Genomic DNA, 14,291 nt, shown 5'->3' with positions numbered 1-14,291 from the left:
ACTTTTACTTCTACATCTATCAATTTTTACTTCTAAAATTTTCTCTTGTTTTACTTTTACTTTTAACTAGGTTTTTCACCGCGCTACGCGCGGTTTGGACATTTTGAATTTGTTAATCTATTGTATTTTATTACTACCTATATAATTTATTTTGTTTAAGTTTGTATTTTTTATAACTCTTAATGAGCTATATATTTTCATTAGTTTTGCTTTGTTTTTCTAGTAGATTTGAACTATGTCTTTCTAAAAAATTATACTCTATACCACATATATTTTAATATTATCAAATAGAATTTCTATTCCTTACCAGATAATGGATGTCATGACTAACACATATGAATTAATTTGATACTACTTTTTTTCTTTTCAGTGTTATTCTCCTTTGACATATACATAATTTTATATTTTTGTATTTTTTCAATTCTCATTTAATATTTTGAATAGTGTTTATGAAATTATTGAAGTAAATTTTGTTTAATGGTGTTACGGTGAATACCGACTTCCGGCACTGCTTTTATTATTAATCTTAAAATAGGGAGCATATGGTTAATTAATATATATATTTTTTTAAAAAAAATTTTTATGTATTTTTGAATTAATGCTGTTAGGAATATGATTTTTATTTTTCCATTTTTGATGTTTTTAACTTTGTAAAAGTATCTATTTTTCATCATTATAACCTACATTTTTGTTGTTTATTTTTCTATTGTATATATAATAAGTATACATAAGTATACATCACCTTTATTTTTGCCTTTCAGCTTTAGAGGTTGATTCTTTGTATGGTGTATATTTTTCCATTTATATTTCTTAAGTCGGTCTTTACTATATGTTTAATTATATTCACGTTTTAGTTATTGTAATTTTTAATTTACGTGCTTCTCTAGGTTTGCAGTTTTGCATTTGTTTTTGTAACTTGCGTTCTTTTATAATTGTGATATAAGTTTTTAGGTTTTTTCTTCTTTTATATATTTATAAAAATTATTTATTTTTGCATTCTTTAAACCAAAGTTGTAGTTTAAAACAATAAGTAATATGATAACAGTTGTGATTTCTTAAATTGATTAACTCTGTTTTTTTTTGTGTTGTGTCTCATGTTACATTTTTATAATTTTCTCGCAATTCTTTTCACACTTGTTGTTAATTATACATTTGCACACTATTTTAATATATGATAAACAATATTGTAATAGCGTTTGAAATATTTTTATCCAAAACACTTATATATTCATCAAATATAAAATATTTAATCTTTTTAAACCCAGAAATTGAACTGTTTTTAAGTTAATAATTTTTAATTATCCATATCACATAAAAATTGAGAATAAATATATAATAGTAGTTGAGTAAAATATTTTTAGATAACATGTTACTGTTTACTTTATCACCATTTTCAAATGTTATTTGTTTCATCCACTTCTTTGGGGTATTTTTTTTTTGTCAACTCTTTGTCGTAAGTTAAATTAATGATTCCATTTAATTTTCTTTACTCGGATCTATATAACGGAAAGCATAGAGAGAGAGAGAGATATGTGCACAAGTGCATCACACTCTTTCCAAACCATGTAAATGATCACTTAGAAAACAACTTCTCAATAGAAAAATAGAAGATGAATATATCATTTGAGATAGATTGAATTTGTAAGATCCATCTCGCAACATTATGTAAATTAGACTCACTCAACAAAAAAATATTTTTCAAATGGTTTGATACTATATAATAATTGCATATATAAAAATTACAATTTCATATATTGAATGATGAAAAAGATAAAAAGTTTGGTCACTATAAATAACTTAAAGTGAAAACCACTACCCAAAACTTGATATATCATATAAAATAAACCATGACTCTCCAAATTAAGCAAAGCTTCTTGGCCTGAGAAAGATTCCACATATCTACACTCTTGTTTATTAAAAGATCTTGTTTACACAAAATTAACAAACTTAGAAGGGAAGAAGCGTCAATGTTTGGATATGAAAGGATGGTGCTCTTTTGATTGAGGATCTACCTTAGGCGTGAGATTGTTACCATGAAGTAGATCACAGATCTTTGAGTACATCACACATGTGACGGGTCTCCTCCACCACCACTACTTTGTGATGCGAGCTTGAATTTTCCGTCAGGTTAATCTTCTCAAACATATATTGCTTCTCTGCCTCAGCCTTGGCCAACCTCTGTTCAGAAGTTACTTGCGTATTCCTCCTCAAACTTTTCCGTTTTCGTAGTACAATCTTTACAACCTCTCAGACTCCCGTTATGCTTTGTTAGCTTTAAGCTATAACATGGCTGCCTCTGCTAGATTCAGCCTCGCGATACCCTCGACCTCGTCTATATTAAGTTTTTTCTTATGTCTCTCTGTTTTCAGCTCTGGTACTTCTTTGGCTTTGTCTTCAAGCTCTCTATTGTGAAGTCTCGAGAGCCAGGTGTAAACTCCTGAACATCATTGTCTTATCCTCACACTTTCCATTTTACTCACCCTCACATGCAACTATTTGCAGCGTCTAACTCGATCTCTTCAGAAACATGGTGATGAAAAAGGTTAGACTAAACAGACAGAGTAATATTCACATCCGATTCTCTCAAACCTGATAACCACGTAGACTGTGCCTTCTTCTCCCCCAAGATCGTGACACTGGCGGTCGAGAAAGACTTTGACGTTGTGTCGCAACTTCTCAATGGATTCATCCAGAGCCAACTATTTCCTAGATTCGAGTGTTTACCCGTCCGCGCCATCAATCTATATTTCCGTGCGAATATACTTGGCTGAATGGTTGCAGCTTGCAGGCATCCTGAGGTGCTATCAGACGCACACCTTCTCCATTTTCAAAACTCTTCGCAGCGTCTAAGTCGATCACTTTAGAAACATGGTAATGGAAAGGGTTAAACTAAACAGACAATAGTATTATTCACTCATAAATAAACAAAAGAACCGTACACTTTCAATCAGTATTTTACCTTGGAAAACATTACTATTAATTTGCCAGCTGTTGTTTCTGCTAACCCACCGCAAATCTTCTCAAGAATCCTCACAATTACATAACAGCTTCGTACCTCTCAAAACTACACTTCTATCGATGTTAGCAACAAAAAAAACTACACTTCCATGGAAAATCCTGCTAACAAAGTCGAGAACCTTAATCCACGATTCTCGATCACAGTTTGGTGCATATTGCTGAAAAACGTTTTAACCAAACTCTACAGCTCAGAAGTGCCATTTCCTGACCGACACTTAGCAACATTTCTTTGTTTTGTACGCCTGTTCATTAAAAAATAAAAAAGCTCAGATTAGTAATATACCTTGTATAATGAACTCGGAAGTGTTCATTCGATATGGCTTCTACGCCTACGCCTGACATAAGCTCAAGAAGGACTCCACAGTTTGACCCACGAAAAAGGACTCCAGAGTTATATACCTTTTACCATCAGAATAATAACAGTATTTTAATGACAAATTAAAGATATATGAAGTATTTTTTGGTGTTAGATATGCGTCTAGCTTACTTGGGCTCCAGATATCCAACTGTGCCATGGACAATATGCCGGAGACATGAAAGGCTCTGTCAACTGCCAATTTAGACAAACTGAAATCGCCCGCATGTGTTTATCAGGTAAGATCATCTTACTTGTCTTCAGGTCCATCTGTATGATCTCTTGAACACCATGTGCGAAGATGCTTGATCCTTACATAAAGACAATCAAAACCATTCAAAATCAGGTACAACAAAATTCTTGGAACAAAGATTAAGGACTCTTTTTGCTCTGTAATAATCTTACCGTTTTGCTTTGTAATAATTTTTTCATAGTGTTTTTTATTCCTGTTGTGGCTGCATCTTTTTACGATTTGTTCTCACCCAGAGCAAACCGAATAGAAATCTTGAAAATTCTCCATATACCATATCAAATAGCTGAATGACAAATATTTCGAATGGTTAACGCTTGGCCATGAAACCATTATATGAATAAAGGAATGAACCTGAAGAAGGGAAGACATGAACATATGAAATTCATGTGTGTTCGTTCGTTCCTAAAAATCAGAATCGCCACACGGCCAAAACAATTTAACAGCATACTGCACGGGAGACTTTCCGGTGGTGACGGGAGACTTTCTAGTGGATTACTATCCATTGGGTTTCATCGCCATAGCTTCAACTTCTTTAGTGGAGGTTTTCGTTTTTGACTGGATTAAATCTAGGCGAAGGGTTTATAAAGAAGGAAAAACAAAGGATAAGAAATGAATTCGTAAAGAGGAGCTTGAAGAACACAATTTATTGATAATATTGGTAGCTATAACGTAGATTTCATGAAGATGTAACCGAGAAGACGAAGTGAGAGAAGCAGAGGCGGTTGATCGAAGCTTCCTTTTATCTTTATTTTCGACAATAACTAATGACATGGCATAAAGGATTTCCCTGATTGGTTGATTTTTTAATCTGAGGTGGACACTCTCCCCGCTCTAGTTATCTCCCTTTTAGTATAGTATATATATTTTTACTTTTATTAGATTTTAATACTTATAAGCGCGGAAAGATCTCACTCCAATTACCTTAAGGAGTGAATTACTCTCTCAAATAAGATGTTCAATTGTAATACTCAAGGATTGAATCCACAAGGAGCTAGGGAACCAAATAAATCTAATCAGAATGATTAACCTAGGTTATTTATGTTTAAATGTAAATAACATGTTGTGAGCAAGGCAGTTGCTCGATTGGCTTGATTGAGTTTTTGGCACTTAAATGAAATAGTTAGACTTAGGATTTCTATTCAGGTAATCAGGATTATAATCCTACAGATGCCTAACAGTTTTATGCATGATATAATAGAGCTCAAACACTTATGAACAAACCGATCGGCGTTCGCTTTCTAGGTTTGTCTATTGACCAGATATAAGTGTCGATCGATGATTCTAGAGGAATATCAATCGATACACCTTTTGCACCGTCGATCGATTATTTTATAGGAATATCGATCGACATGTTCTTAGTCAAGCTTTACGCGCAGGTTGAATAATGCTCACTAGGCTTACTAGATCAGCCTTCGCCTTACTCTAACAATCCTAGCTCAATTAGGACGGATTCATGGTGAGATTCAAGTGTTAACTTGTGCCTAAACTCCTAGGTCAAGGTTCTAGCTAGCTAAACTAAAAACATGCATTAATGACAGTTCTAAGGATGAATATCCTAACTTAGCAATCTATAGTTGGGGCTAATCCCTCATAACCTATTTAAACCCTAAACCTAACAATATAACTACTCAGACATAGGTAAGCAATTCATAACAACAATAAAGTATAAAAACTGCATAGATAGATAGATAATAATGGAGTTTCTATCACAAATCTCTTTGGATCTTTTCTCCAACTCTGCTAAAATCCTAGAAAACCTTTTGCTGTGAAAATAAGAAAACAAGAAAGCACACTTTGCCTCTAACACTTTGGCAAGCTATAAATATTAGGTTAAAACTCGTCAGGGATAATCATGTAAATTGGTGAAGTCTTGGGCTATAAGTCGGCTGGAACCAAACGGGCTTCTGCGCGCTTCGCTGTCGATCAATGTCACAAGATGTGCATCGATCGATTATTGTCTCTGAATGTCGACCATTGGTCTTGCTTGATGGTCACCTCGGATGCTCTCTCCAATTATCTCCAAAATGCTCCAAAATCATCACTTTCTTCCAAATCACTCATGATCCTATAAATATACTAAATAGACTCTAAAACATAATAATTAGTTTTTAAAACACTTATAAACCATTGCTAAAAGTGGATAAAATCCATGGCCTATCAACTCCCCCGGATTTACCCTTTTGCTTGTCCTCAAACAAAATATACAGGCAGTCTCTCTGAAAGAGATTTGAAAATAGCAGGGACTCACAAATTTAAAAATCAGAATCATCATTTTAGAAAATTCTAATCTCAGAAGCACACTATACCATATCCTAGTCTAGCAACCAAATTCACCTAACCAACAACTTAGGAAATTCTGTCTGACAATCCCTTCTACCAACCTTAATTCTTGCATAAATAAAAGTGTAGGCTTTACCTTGGGCTAATAGCTCATAATATTAGCTCCAGCGTGGCCTTGCATGACTCTCCTCTAGTGATCACCCGAATCTAATCCATGGTCTTGAGGTCCAGAGCCAGTGGCAGTGGTATAAAACAGTTCAACACCTTGAAGAATCATACCTCGAGTTGCCTCGGTAACCATTGATCCCAACGTATAGCTGAATAAGACACTGCACCAATACTTCAGTTATGATTTCATCAACTTAAAAATCATTCTTTTCAAAAAAAAAATCATACAAAAAAGCTACACAAAAAATCTAGAATAACTTACCAACTTTAAATTTTGCAAACTTTATCTGGAAAACTTACCTCTTCAATTTTTGCAAACTTTAGTTTGGGGATCCTGCCGCTCAAGACTACATTAAAGCCAGTGTCACCAGGATTGAAATGAAATTTCTCTTGATAACTTGAAGTAAACAATAGGTATCAGCAAAAGAAGGTCAACCTCTTTCCAACTCCAAACTTGACTCACCTGCTGCTCCATCATGAATATGTGACTTCCTATAAGCCCTGAGGTCAATTGAGTTGTAATGTGCATTATTTGCCTCCTCAAGGAAGATAACCGGTATTACTACACTAAAATCCATTTTCAGCTTCTGCATCATGTGTTAGAAACCCATATCAAACCATTGAAGCACAACTATATAACAGCTACATGTCGAAATGACATCTCATCATGTTGACGAACGTACAAAAACAACTATTGAAGTACCAAAGAGAGATCAAGATGAAAAAGATCACCTTGCAATGGTAGGATGGTCCTTGTAAGGCTTGGCTCGATGAAAGTAGTCTTCTCTTTGTACTTGACAGAAGTAATATCCATCAAAAAGTTTGTGTATTCATGGATGCAAAAGACAAATGATTGGAGATACTTTCATTTTGTATGGTAATCATTTTGTAATACTCCAATAATCAGATGAGGACAACATAAGTCGCTATAGAACATGACTCTACTTGACTCCAGACTGTGGATAGAGCATCATGTCAATACTTAATTAAGGCAAGTGCTGACAATCTAAATCGAAACACTATACCAGATACAGAAACAAAATCTGAGAAACATTTAAAAGCAAGAAATGACCTGAATAAGAATGATCTTCGCTTCTCTGACCAGAAACCAAAACCAAGAAACAAAATCTCCTCCTAATTCTCTCCATCGCCCGCTCCAATTAAGTCCTGGAGTGAGCTGCCGTAAACATACACAAATAAATAGCTACGGAAATAAAGGAAGAACCAATGTTTTAGAAAAAGGGAAAAACTTACCTGAGAAACGTATAACACTAAGCATCTTTGTGCTGTAAACTGACACCGATTGATGTAGATGCTTGGTTTGCCATGGACTGCAGAGGATTACTTCGGCTACGTAATTTCATGTGAGTAACCATAGATTTGTAAATTAATTAGAAGCTCTGGCTTAATCAAGATACGTTAAAAGCAATGAATTAGTCTTATAGCTTCGACCATAATATAATTTGGTGAATGGTTACCCTTGATATGTTTTACTTGCTGGCAATTAACTATGAAATACCATACAATAATAATTTTATAATGTTTACCTTGTCCTGGTTTCTTATGGCGGTCCTAGTGATCTTCATAAGATATTGTTCTTCATTCTTTCATTATCAAAGACAACATCGAGTCAAATCTGCATGGACACTCACCTATCGGTCAAGCTTCCATCAAGAGACCTGCTTAAATTTCGTGAACACAGCAATGAGCTTTGATCGTTAAAATGGTTCTACAAATAACAACAAAATTATATGAGATCAGAGAGATTTGTGCTAGTGAATGGGGCGAAAGAGAGATATAGTGCAAGAGGGTCAAACCATGTGATCATAAAGTTACTGTTAAGCTATCCATTGGGATGCATATTAGTATTACACGCTGGCCAAACACCGGTACAAATGTAACTCTGGAACGTCACTTTTCTTGAAACAGCTGATTCATAACTTCACATTACCAAGAGACATGATGGTAAAACATTAAACTATCCCAAATCTAACAAATGATTAGTTGTTTAGCTTTTCTCTTCGCACTAACTAAAGCTGTTAACGATACCAGTGCTTCTCATGTCCTATATTCCCACTTTATCCTTTCGTTCTTGTCGTCATTCACTTATCTTCGTGGTGACAGGAGAGGGAGAAGCGGTTCAGCACGCAGGGGGCTTTTGCGGCGGAAACCATAGTGACATCAAAATTTAGAATCTTTGATGTGAGATTGAAAGCAACAATTAAAATCACCAACTTTTTTGACGGACAATTATTCAAACCCAAACATACGGATGTTGAATGTATACATCATCAATCTGACAGCTTATGGAATAAAAATTACCAATCTATGATATACGTTTCTTAGAAGATGAAATCGATTGTCCAAAAGATGAACCCAAAATTTTTTATTGTCACCGCAGATGAAACTCGAAGAAACATTACAAACTTTCAAGGGAAGATTGGCTTACATGAACGTAGCTACCGTGTGAGATATATAATGTTTTAGGGAGAAGCTATCATATACGTGGATACGGTGGATTGAGTTCTGTAAGGAAGGAAGACAACGATGAAGCCCTAATCGGATGTATGAAGCACAAAAGGCAAGCATTTATGAAACAAAACGCTGAAGACACAAATCAGACCAAACTACAATCATATTACCTACAAACTAAACCGGACCAAACTACAAACCATACGACCAAATAAAACCGGACAATAATTGGGACCCACAAACTTTAAGGATATGTCTACGAGCTATCGAAAACTCTCCTATTATAATATAGATTTTTACTTTTATTAGATTTTAATACTTATAAGCGCTGAATGATCTCATTCAAATTACTCTAAGGAGTGAATTACTCTCTCAAATAAGAGGTTCAATTGTAGTACTTAGGGATCGAATCCACAAGAAGCTAGGGAACCTAATAAATCTAATTAGAGTGATTAAGCTAGGTTGATTATGTTTAAATGTAAATAACGGGTTGTGAGCAAGGCAGTTGCTCGATTGGTTTGATTGGGTTTTTTGCACTTAAATGAAATAACTAGACTTAATGTTTCTATTCAGGTAATCATGATTATAATCCTACAGATGCCTAACAGTTGTAGCATGATATTATAGAGCTCAAACACTTATGAACAAACCGATCGGCTTTCATTTTCTAGGTTTGTCTATTGACCAGATATACGTGTCGATCGATGATTCTAGAGGAATGTCGATCGATACACCTTTTGCACCGTCGATCGATTATTCTATAGGAATATCGATCGACACGTTCTAAGTCAAGCTTTACGCGCGGGTTGAATAATGCACTATAAGAAAACAACGACATACTGACGGAAAAAATCGTCGGTTTGTCGTCGGAATAACGTTATTCCGACGACATACCGACGAAACAAGTCCTCGGAAATAACTCCTCGGAAATTCATTTTTCCTCGGAAATCCCTGGAAATTTTCCGACGGAATTCCGAGGAAACAAATTTCCGAGGAAACTCCGAGTACCACCAGTTCGTCGGAAAGCTCCTCGGAATATACCGAGGGAGAACTTCCTTGGAATTTACCTCGGAAGTTCCGACGAAATGTTCCTCGGAATTTTCATCGGGAATTTCCGAGGAAATGAACCCTCGGAAAATTCCGAGGAATGAGTCCCTCGGTATATTCCGAGGAACATGTCCCTCGGTATTTTCCGAGGGTTCATTTCCTCGGAATTTGAACCCTCGGAATATTCCGAGGAACAAGTCCCTCGATATATTCCGAGGAATGAGTCCCTCGGTATATTCCGAAGAACATGTCCCTCGGTATATTCCGAGGGTTCATTTCCTCGGAATTTAAAAAAATTAATTTTTTTAAAAAAATAATTTTTTGAAATTTAAATTCGAAAATATAAAATTAAAATTAAAATTGAAATCATATTAGTTAAATTCGAAAATATAAAATTAAAATTAAAATTGAAATAACAAAATTTCAAAACGAATTGTAAGTATTCCCTTTACCGTTCATTAAAGTGTATAAGTGTTTCTCTTATGTTGTGGGGATTTCGTTCATACAATCAGAAAAGTGTTTATTATAGGGTAAGAAACAAATTTTTGACTTCATAATCAGTCTAAGACACTTAATAAGGGTTATATAAGTGTTATTCAAACCGCAAAACGTTGTTTTCGGTTTAAAAATCCTACTTCCTCGGAATATTCCGAGGGAATTCCGAGGAAACCCTTATCTTCTTCGGAATTCCGTCGGAATATTCCGAGGAAATACCGAGGAACTAGTGTTTGGGGTTTCAAAACATCGATTTTTTTTGCCGTATTTCATTTCTTATACAATTGTAATGCATACCATTGAGGATTCTTTGTACAGATGATCATAAACCATAAAATAACAAAATTTCAAAACGAATTGTAAGTATTCCCTTTACCGTTCATTAAAGTGTATAAGTGTTTCTCTTATGTTGTGGGGATTTCGTTCATACAATCGGAAAAGTGTTTATTATAGGGTAAGAAACAAATTTTTGACTTCATAATCAGTCTAAGACACTTAATAAGGGTTATATAAGTGTTATTCAAACTGCAAAACGTTGTTTTCGGTTTAAAAACTCTACTTCCTCGGAATTTCCTCGGAATATTCCGAGGGAATTCCGAGGAAACCCTTATCTTCCTCGGAATTCCGTCGGAATATTCCGAGGAAATACCGAGGAACTAGTGTTTGGGGTTTCAAAACATCGATTTTTTTTTGCTGTATTTCATTTCTTATACAATTGTAATGCATACCATTGAGGATTCTTTGTATAGATGATCATAAACCATGAAATAACAAAATTTCAAAACGAATTGTAAATATTCCCTTTACCGTTCATTAAAGTGTATAAGTGTTTCTCTTATGTTGTGGGGATTTCTTTCATACAATCGGAAAAGTGTTTATTATAGGGTAAGGAACAAATTTTTGACTTCATAATCAGTCTAAGACACTTAATAAGGGTTATATAAGTGTTATTCAAACCGCAAAACGTTGTTTTCGGTTTAAAAACCCTACTTCCTCGGAATTTCCTCGGAATATTCCGAGGGAATTCCGAGGAAACCCTTATCTTCCTCGAAATTCCGTCGGTATTTCTATTAAAAAAAAAAAAAGTCGATGCTAGTCTGTTTCCGAGTCATCATCACCAGATGAATCTGAATCTGGATCTTGGTGAAACTCTCCAATCACTGGTTCATCCTCTACGTGAACGACGGCTTCCTCTCCGAAGTCGGTTAAATCGACTACAAGGCCAACTCCAGCTAAATCTTCTGCTGCACTTAAGTTGCCGGATGTGCTTGGTTGTAGTGGGTCTTCCAGCTCAGAACTTCCCTGAACTCGGCCTCTCGGGTTGAGTCTTGTAACAGTAACCCATGGATCATCTCTGTTCCTTACCCGGGGGTACTTGATATAACAAACCTGTAACATTTAAAAAATTATTAGTAAAATTATAAATTAATACACATGATGATGAATCATTCTAAATAATTAACATTTAATTACCTGATCGGTCTGAGAAGCAAGAATGAAAGGATCATAATATTGCAGCTTTCACCTCGAATTTACTGATGTAACACCAAATGCATCTATTCTCACACCTCGATCTAGAGTGTTGTCGTGCCAATCACAATAGAAAACAGTACAGCGCAATCCAACCATGCCCAAATACTTGATTTCCAAAATCTCATGTATGTGTCCGTAGTATACATCATCTCCTGATGCAGAACAAACGCCAGCATCATAAGTCGTACTCGAACGTCTCCTCTTCTGAGTTGTGAATGCATATCCTCGAGTACAAAATCTCGGATATGACTTCACAACAAATTTTGGTCCAACGACTATCTCGCGTATCCAATCGTCAAATGTTTCACCTCTGGCCAAACCAGCAGACACCTATATTAATAGCATATATATATATTATATCAATAAATGTGAATTAGTATAAATATGTGATAAATGATATTTTAATTTGTTTAAAGCACTCACATAAGTAAACATCCATCCAGAAAATTCTATCTGCTTCATTTCTTCTAGTTCGTCCTCTGTGGCGTATCTATATTCGAACCTCTTTTCTGCCATGAAAATCCTGTACATATGATGACAATAATGTAATTAATTAAGATTTAAATTTCAACTTGTTAAAATAAAAATTTGTAAGCTAATTTATTTACCTCTCATATTGAAGAACATCTTTGCAGTTGGTGAGCAAATATGTTTGCAAATTACTGCGCTCCTGCTCAGTAAGTCGACGGTCCTTTGGTTTTTCGCTAAGTCGTCCAACGTCTGTGAAAATGTCTGGAACCGTAACATGATATGTTGCATTCGCCTCTATCATCATGCCGAGCAGGTCTTCTGTTTTTGGTCTGAACTTCTGCTGGAAAGTAGCACTCGATAAAGTTTGAAGTTTCTTCATTGATCATCTGTGCGACTATAGAACCTTCCACCCTACTTAAATTTTTCACCATCTTCTTCAAATGGAACATATACCGCTCATACAGATACATCCATCTATACTGCACATGACCACCAAGTTCCAATTCTCTTGCCAGGTGAATAACAAGATGCTCCATAACATCAAAAAATGAGGGAGGAAATATCTTCTCAAGGTTGCACTGAATCACGGCTATGTTAGTCTTCAAATTTTCAATACCTTCAAGAGTCACTGATCTCGTGCATAAATCGCGGAAGAAACCACTTATCCCTGCAATTGCTTCATGAACATTTCGTGGTAATAGTTCCTTGAAGGCAAATGGAAGGAGGCGCTGCATCATTACATGACAATCGTGGCTTTTCAAGCCAGTAAACTTTCCTTCCTTTCTGTCGATACAGTTACGCAAATTAGATGCGTAACCGTCTGGAAATTCCACATCGTTTGAAATCCAATCAAAGAAGGCATCTTTTCCCTTTGCATCAAGTCGGTATATGGGAAAAGGAGCCCTACCATTCTCATCAACATGAAGTTCTGAACGAGCACATATATCGACTAAATCCAGTCTTGACTTCAAATTATCCTTTGTTTTACCTTGAACATTAAGGATCGTGTTCATGAGATTGTCAAAAAAGTTCTTCTCAATATGAATGACATCTAAATTATGCCTTAGCAGATGATCCTCCCAGTATGGCAGATCCCAGAAAATACTTTTTTTGTGCCAGTTATGTAGGTCTCCAACAGCATCTACCGGAAAACACTCATGTCCACCGACGTCTGGCGTCCTTTTGCACCAAAATCTCTTAGTTGTGTCTTCAAATCTTTCCCACAAATTTCCGGAGGTGGACTGTCAAATACCCTCTTGTTCTTCGTAAACAAATTCCTACTCCTACGATATGGATGATCAGGTGGTAGGAATCTCCTGTGACAGTCAAACCAACACGTTTTCCTTCCGTGTTTTAGTTGGAAAGCATCAGTGTTATCTTGACAATATGGACATGATAGCCTTCCATGCGTTGTCCATCCAGATAACATACCATATGCTGGAACATCACTTATTGTCCACATTAGTACTGCCCGCATTTGAAAGTTTTCTTTACACGAAACATCGTATGTTTCAGCACCCTGAGCCCATAGTTGTTGCAACTCATATATTAGTGGCTGAAGAAACACATCAAGTGATCTCTTAGGATGCTCTGGTCCGGGAACGAGAATCGAGAAAACAAAAACTCTCGTCGCAAGCACAAGTTTGGGGGTAGGTTGTATGGTGTAAGAATGACTGGCCATAGAGAATACTGTCTTCCACTCTTGCCAAACGGGCTGAAACCATCAGTACATAATCCAAGGTAGACATTTCTACTTTGATTGGAAATGCTTCCACGCTTTTGCATCTGAAGGATGTCTGATCTCACCATCTGTTGAGTGCTCCGCATGCCATCTCATTGGTTGCGCTGTGCGTTCAGACAGATACAACCTCTGAAACCTTTCCGTCAAAGGAAAATAATGGCACTGGAAATCTTTCACTCGTATCTTTATAACGAGGCTTTCCACAAAATTTGCATGTAACCCGCTGTTCATCCGCCCTCCAATAAATCATGCAGTTGTCGCTGCATACATCTATTACCTGATACGATAAACCAAGACCAGCTACGAGTTTCTGAACCTCGTAGTATGAACCAGGAGCTACATTATCCTCGGGTAGAATACCTTTTACAAAATCAGCAATCGCATCCACACAGTCTTCAGCCAAATTATAATCTGTTTAATTGCCCATCAATCTTGTAGCAGATGATAAAGCTGAATGA

General features: G+C 35.8%; 1 long non-coding RNA gene across 5 annotated transcripts; it reads right to left on the bottom strand.

Moving 5' to 3' along the window:
- Window positions 1–1,826: 1,826 nt before the first annotated feature.
- On the bottom strand, window positions 1,827–8,759 carry LOC125596191. 5 transcript variants are annotated; one of them, XR_007330917.1, is made up of 9 exons: window positions 7,622–8,759; window positions 7,329–7,424; window positions 7,147–7,251; window positions 6,807–7,030; window positions 6,538–6,661; window positions 6,375–6,421; window positions 6,043–6,235; window positions 3,506–5,691; window positions 1,827–3,417 (listed from the first exon to the last, which is right to left on the bottom strand). It is a non-coding gene; the product is annotated as an uncharacterized LOC125596191 (long non-coding RNA). The 5 variants fall into 5 exon arrangements; XR_007330920.1 differs by having other exon boundaries at window positions 6,511–6,661; window positions 6,807–7,251; XR_007330919.1 differs by having other exon boundaries at window positions 6,375–6,471; window positions 6,807–7,251.
- Between the last annotated feature and the right edge of the window lie 5,532 nt (window positions 8,760–14,291).

Source organism: Brassica napus, unplaced genomic scaffold (assembly GCF_020379485.1).
Source record: "Brassica napus cultivar Da-Ae unplaced genomic scaffold, Da-Ae ScsIHWf_1146;HRSCAF=1628, whole genome shotgun sequence".
NCBI classification, from domain to species: Eukaryota; Viridiplantae; Streptophyta; class Magnoliopsida; order Brassicales; family Brassicaceae; genus Brassica; species Brassica napus.
This window is presented reverse-complemented; position numbering and strand designations above follow the sequence as displayed.